Raw genomic sequence first — 6,959 nt, 5'->3', positions numbered from 1 at the left:
GGCAGAGTCGTCAGAGAACTTCTGTAGGTGGCAGCGTGGGGAGTTGATGGAGAAGTCTGCAGTGTAGAGGGTGAAGAGGAACGGTGCCAGCACAGTTCCCTGTGGGGAGGGAGAGGTGATGAGCTGTATGCCTCCTTGGTGTTGGCATACAATAAGTCCAATGTTTTATTGTCTCTGGTGTAGCAGGTAACATACTGGGTGAAGGTGGGGAGAGTGGAGGACAGGGAGATGTGATTAAATTATGTGTATAATGATGTTCTCATTTGGGCTGCAGGTACCTGTGATAACATTACACATCAACTATTTTTTTGATCAATGCATAACCAATATATATCAAAAAATAAACTGTTTTTTCACACATTGTCTGTATATGAATTTTACTTAAATCTTTAGTTTAAGAGGATGACGTGAATACATGAGAAAGAGATGGCATGTCATGAGAAATGTACCACTACACACCAAAGACAAGAAGGCAATCACTTAAACATCAACCAACATGCTCTGGTTGGACATATATGTATGCATTTGCATGTATGTATTTCTCTTTGTCAGTTTAACAGTTTCTGTTGTGCCCGTCACTGCTCCCTGTCTGTTTTCTTACCTGCTTCTTCCTGACCTTGTACTTTCTCCTCACGTTCCCTCTTTCCTCGCTCCCTTTGCACTGACAATCATACACAAATAGATTGTATGCAATGAGATGAAAAATTACATTAATATGAAAAAAATTCTGTTAAGATCACTAACAAAAAGTCCTCTCAGTGTACTTTCAACCAAAAGGCAAATAACCAAACCACATGAACATCTAATAAAAGATATAAACATTGATACACTGATCCAACATTATTCTTGATTGACGGATCATTTGATCTTACACTTTTACCTGATGTGGCTCCTTTTTTTGAAAAAACGTCCTTATATCCATTATGAACCTGGCTGTCTCTCTGTACACACACACACACGCACACAACAGTTATAAGGTTAATGGGCATTCAGTCAGTTAGCATCCATTTCAAACAGGACAGTGGTAACAACAGCAGGCTGCGGACAATCTAAAGTTTTAGATTTTAAATAGGCTGTATACATTTCAATGGGAGCAACAGGACGGGTCAAATGTCGCTGAATTTACTACAGAGTAGGACGGATTGTAGGGCAGCAAACATCGTCGGAAAACACGTTTTCAACACTGCAGGTTACCTGGTGTAATGCTTTTCAGCTAAAAAGAAACATGGTCTGACTCCTACCTAACTGTAGAAAGAGTAACTGAAGGTTAAATGCAGCTAACATGCCCTGTTTTAAGCCAGGCACTTACACCTCTGCACCGCTGCGTCTCAGCCACCATCGCTCTGGCAGCCAGAGCGCTAGAGTCAGAGTAGGGGAGAGCTGGAACAAACCATTTTGGGAGGGGGGGTTATCTATACTTTTGTTGTTAAAATATTACGCCTCAAACAAGTACAGTACTGTATGCTTTTTATATTTTTAGTAGTGTGTCACACAAACAGCAAATATTCTCAAAAAAGTAAGAAATCTTTGGGGGTGCTTTGATTAATTTCGCACAATTACACTGTGCTATCAAGTTGCTTGACCATTACACAACTTAAATTTAGTCCCAACTTATCACATATGATTAGGTGGTGTATTTGTGAATCAATACAAGTTTGTGACATGTTCTTTTAAACGACTCAACCTAATAAATTAACAAGACACTGTGCTACATGGAGAAATATAGAAACCAGGTAACCAGGTACTGCTCAACAGTAGCCGGGGGTGGAGCTTAGCAAATGCGTCAGATGCGTTCTGTTCAAATGAATGTTGTCATAGCATTTATGGAAAAAACACATTTTGAAAAATGCTGGCAGAGCTGGTACATGCACTTTGGATTACAGAGGAGAAAAAGAGAGGAGAGGAAAGAAAAAGAGATTATTTTTTAAGGTAAGGACCGCTCGACAAGTGACATTTGCTAAAGTGGAATTATTAAGGGGACATGCAGTGTCCACGTTTATGTTCAACTTTTCTAAACACAGTGTGGAGGGACCTGTACATGTGTTGGTCTTCTAATGCTGGGCAGACACTGTGCGATTTTTTCAGCTCCTGCTCAAACTGTACGGTTGACTCGCAGGGGTCATAGGTCACGATGCAGGGTCTCACACTATACCGCCCGATGCTCTGATGCGACCTGAGTGCTCACACTGTGCCTCCATAAAATGAAGGTTATAACAGAAATTCTGTCGCTCGCTCTCTCTGTCTTTCACTCACACAGACACACCACCACCATCAACTTTGCTAAATTGCTAATGAAAAACATTGATCAGCTGTGATTGAGCAGCAGTGTAGATCCAACTATTTTCACGGTTGTTGTGGTCGTGATCATTTTGTGAGGCCACATCGAAAAGGCTCGGATGAGCTTTCCAAAGTTCTACAAGTTGTTCCTCCATCGCTTGTGTCCAGATCACACGCTGCACTGCTGTGCTGCTCCGTCTTTTTCGCTGACATTTGTGTTTGCGCGTGCGCAGTGTGACAAACTGCGGTGACACCCTCACGACGGTCGCGAGGGTCGCTCACGACCAAGCGATTGATGATCGGGAGCTGGTCGTGAGGGGTTAATCGCGTCTCGTTACCCCACGTATACTATACGATGCATGACGCACGATGAAGGCCAAAATCGGGCCGATCGCCAAAACGGTCGCACGACTCAAAAATCGGCTCAAAATGGGCCAAAAATCGCACAGTGTAAGCCCAGCATAAGGCAGCGGTCCCCAACCTTTTTTGCGCCACGGACCGGTTTATGCCCGACAATATTTTCACGGACTGGCTGTTCTAAGGCAGGGGTCCCCAACCCCCGGGCCTCGGACCGGTAGCGGTCCGTGAGTCGTTTGGTACCGGGCCGCGAGAGTTGAGGCTCAGGTGTGAAATGTCTGGTTTTCAGGGGTTTTATCGGTTTTAAGCGTTATTTTGTTATCGTTTTTATTGTTAACTCGGTTTTCCTGGGTCTTTTCACATGTGTTATGAATAAATCTTCTTTTTTTCGATACTGATACTAGTTTTATTTTGTTGTATTTATCTGAGACACTGGTCCGTGAAAATATTGTCGGGCATAAACCGGTCCGTGGTGCAAAAAAGGTTGGAGACCGCTGTTCAAAGGTACCTTCTTGCTGCATAAAAGCTTTAAAGAGTAGAATTTGATATTCGCTGCATGCATGTACATGGGTGCTCACATTTTGTAATTTCTTTAGTGTGATATAACCAAGCAAGTACTATCTTACAGCCTGTTCTTAGACAAATCATGTTTGTGTTCATTTTCCTGCCTACCGCTAGACTCTGAGTAACTGCTAAAATCTAAGAGGAATGAAAATGTTTGTATCTTAGGATCTGTTATCTTTTGTTTGGCTACAGAAACTGTGTGTGTGTGTGTGTGTGTGTGTGTGTGCTTCTCTTTCCTAAAAAAAAAAGTGAGATTTGTGCCGTAAATCAGGTCGATTATTTTAATTAGAATGTGTTTTGTTCAAATGAATGTTGTCATATTATTAATAGATTGAAACCTTTTGAAGAGTGCAGTAAGGACCGCTCAGCAGGTGACATTTGCTAAAGTGGAAATGTTAAGGGGACATGCAGTGTCCACGTTAATGTTGAACTTTTCTAAACTCAGTGTGGAGGGGACCGGAGTGTTTTTGTGGCGTGGGTGTGGTGTGATCCTGTGCGCGTGCAGGAGTAGCTCGGAGTGACATAATCTGGTGCGCGTGCGAGAGGTGGCCCGGATTGAGTGGTGGCTGGGTGTGGCCCCCTCTCGTGCGCGTGTAGGAGGGGCTTGGAAGGGTGTAATCTTGTTGCGAGTGCAAGAGTTTGTCCAGTGTGACACTCTCTTGCGCACGTGCAGGAGTGTGAGGTTCAACGCTGGAACGTTGAGCCTCCTCCCCCCCACTTCCGGACCAGGTTATGGATCGTTCCTCAGTGGGTTTGTGAGAGGTGGCCCAGATTGAGTGGTGGCTGGTTGTGGCGTAATCTTGTGCATGTGCAAGAGGTGTGTAGGAGTAGCTCAGAGTGTGAGGTTCATCTGTAGAACGTTGAACCTCCTGAATCCCTCCTCCCGGACCAGGTTATGGACCTTTCCTAAGTGCATGTGTGAGAGGTGGCCCGGATTGAGTGGTGGCTGGGTGTGGCCCCCTCTCGCACACGTGCAGGAGGAGCTCGGAGTGGTGTAATCTGGTGCGCGTGCGAGAGGTGGCACGGATTGAGTGGTGGCTGGGTGTGGCCAACTCTTGTGTGCGTGCAGGAGGAGGTTGGAGTGTTCAATGTTCCAGCGTTGAACCTCCTGAATACCCCCTCCCGACCAGGTTATGGACCTTTCCTCAGTGCACGTGCGAGAGATGCCCCAGATTGAGTGGTGGCTGGGTGTGGCCAACTCTCGTGTGCGTGCAGGAGGAGCTCCGAGTGGTGTAATCTGGTGCGTGTTTGAGAGGTGGACTGGATTGCGTGGTGGCGTGGGCGTTGCGCACTCTTGCAGGAAGGGCACAGAGTGGGTAATCTTGTGCAGGAGTAGCTCAGAGTGACATAATCTGGTGCGCGTGCGAGAGGTGGCCCGGATTGAGTGGTGGCTGGGTGTGGCCCCCTCTCGTGCGCGTGTAGGAGGGGCTTGGAAGGGTGTAATCTTGTTGCGAGTGCAAGAGTTTGTCCAGTGTGACACTCTCTTGCGCACGTGCAGGAGTGTGAGGTTCAACGCTGGAACGTTGAGCCTCCTCCCCCCCACTTCCGGACCAGGTTATGGATCGTTCCTCAGTGGGTTTGTGAGAGGTGGCCCAGATTGAGTGGTGGCTGGTTGTGGCGCCATCTTGCAGGACGAGCTCCGAGTGGCGTAATCTTGTGCATGTGCAAGAGGTGTGCAGGAGTAGCTCAGAGTGTGAGGTTCATCTGTAGAACGTTGAACCTCCTGAATCCCTCCTCCCGGACCAGGTTATGGACCTTTCCTAAGTGCACGTGTGAGAGGTGGCCCGGATTGAGTGGTGGCTGGGTGTGGCCCCCTCTCGCACACGTGCAGGAGGAGCTCGGAGTGGTGTAATCTGGTGCGCATGCGAGAGGTGGCACGGATTGAGTGGTGGCTGGGTGTGGCCAACTCTCGTGTGCGTGCAGGAGGAGGTTGGAGTGTTCAATGTTCCAGCGTTGAACCTCCTGAATACCCCCTCCCGACCAGGTTATGGACCTTTCCTCAGTGCACGTGCGAGAGATGCCCCAGAGTGAGTGGTGGCTGGGTGTGGCCAACTCTCGTGTGCGTGCAGGAGGAGCTCCGAGTGGTGTAATCTGGTGCGTGTTTGAGAGGTGGACTGGATTGTGTGGTGGCGTGGGCGTTGCGCACTCTTGCAGGAAGGGCTCAGAGCGGGTAATCTTGTGCGCCCAGATTTTATGTGGGAGCAGCGCCCTTTCGCACATTAGCGAGAGGGCGCTGCTCCCACGCGTTTTTCCTGTCCCTGCAGGAGCAACAGGAACTGAAGGAGGAGCAGGAGCGGCTGGAGATGCGACAGGAGTAGCAGGACCTGCCGGACGAGCATGAGCAGCATTCTTCACCTGATGGAAGAGACAGGAGCAGCAGCCATCATTAATAAATGCAACATCATATCAAAATAATAAAATCAATCAGTGTCATTCATAAAGTTGAAGTTGTGTCACTTCAGTCTTCAGCACTTCCTCAAAACATGAAGAAATCCTTTCTCCTTACAAATATCTCTGCCTCACATGATTCTTTGATTAAAACTCATTGTTTAAGTTTATTGGTAAATATTGACACTGATACACACTGTGAATGTGTATGCCAGTGTTGGTGGTCATCTCAAGTTCACTGTACAGATAAATATATATATACGTATACATAAATATATGTAAATACGTATAAAGTATGCATTTTTAATGTGCCGTGCTCAGTTATGTTGCAGCGCTGACTCTACAATGTGGAAGGTCGTAAAAAATGAAGAAGAACCATTCAATCAGAAGATGTGTCCAAACTTTTGACTGGTAGTGTAAATAATTATATGATCAACAATGAGATGAGAGACTTTTTGTCATGGCTGGGGCAGCAGACGTGTGGTGGAGTTAAATGAGGACCCAAGATGCAGGAAATGGCTAGATGCAGGTGAGTGTTTGTTTACAAAGGGTGAAATATAAACAGAAACAAGGGTGGCGAGGACTGCACAAAGACACGAACCTAACCTGGGAAAAACTAATGAACCTGGAACACGAGATGAGAACAGACAGACACGGAGTAATACCAACTAACACAGAGTAATGCAGACGACGCGACAAGGAACACAGGCAGACACACACTATAAATACACACGAGGTAATGAGGGGAATGACACACAGGAGGGGAGCACAGCTGAACCACAAGACGAGACACAAACCTTCAAAGTAAAACAGGAAACACACAGACTGTTTTACAATACAAACTTGGGGACACGAACAGAACAGAGGAAAGACACAGGTAGGGCTGGTAAAACACTAAACACCAGATTCAACCCTAAGAACTAATACAAAATCAGAATTAGCACAAAACACAAGATGAAACCAAAAGGAAACACAAAACGCTGCGACCATGACACTTTTAGATGACAATGAAACCATTTCTGCAGTAAGAGGCCTAAAAAAGGAGATAAGATCATGAAAATCCCTTCTAACTGTGGTCATTCAGTACAACATGTGTCTGCCCAGATCCCAGAAGTGGGAATTAATGAGGTATAGCATGACTCTGAATTTCATCCAGAAAAAACCCAAAACTCCATCTTTCATCAGCCCAAAGGGATGATCGAGATATAAGACTTGGAGATGACACTTCCCTTTCTGCCACATAAATCTGAAAAGCAAATCACCAATTTCAGTATGAGTCTAAAAATGCAGACTTTCCCCTGGTGGTAACATACACTGAACAGTTCAAGAGAGATATTCTCCTCCCTCTTGTGAACTCAGTACAGACATTAGGG

At 46.2% G+C, this 6,959-nt stretch overlaps 1 long non-coding RNA gene across 1 annotated transcript; it reads left to right on the top strand.

Moving 5' to 3' along the window:
• Positions 1–1,643: 1,643 nt before the first annotated feature.
• LOC143414896 (uncharacterized) lies at positions 1,644–5,639 on the top strand. Its single transcript, XR_013095502.1, has 2 exons — positions 1,644–1,929; positions 5,463–5,639. It is a non-coding gene; the product is annotated as an uncharacterized LOC143414896 (long non-coding RNA).
• The last annotated feature ends 1,320 nt before the right edge of the window (positions 5,640–6,959 follow it).

This window comes from Maylandia zebra, linkage group LG23, assembly GCF_041146795.1.
Source record: "Maylandia zebra isolate NMK-2024a linkage group LG23, Mzebra_GT3a, whole genome shotgun sequence".
Classification (NCBI taxonomy): Eukaryota; Metazoa; Chordata; class Actinopteri; order Cichliformes; family Cichlidae; genus Maylandia; species Maylandia zebra.
The sequence above is the reverse complement of the archived record's forward strand: the minus strand, read 5'-3'. Positions and strand labels throughout refer to the sequence as shown.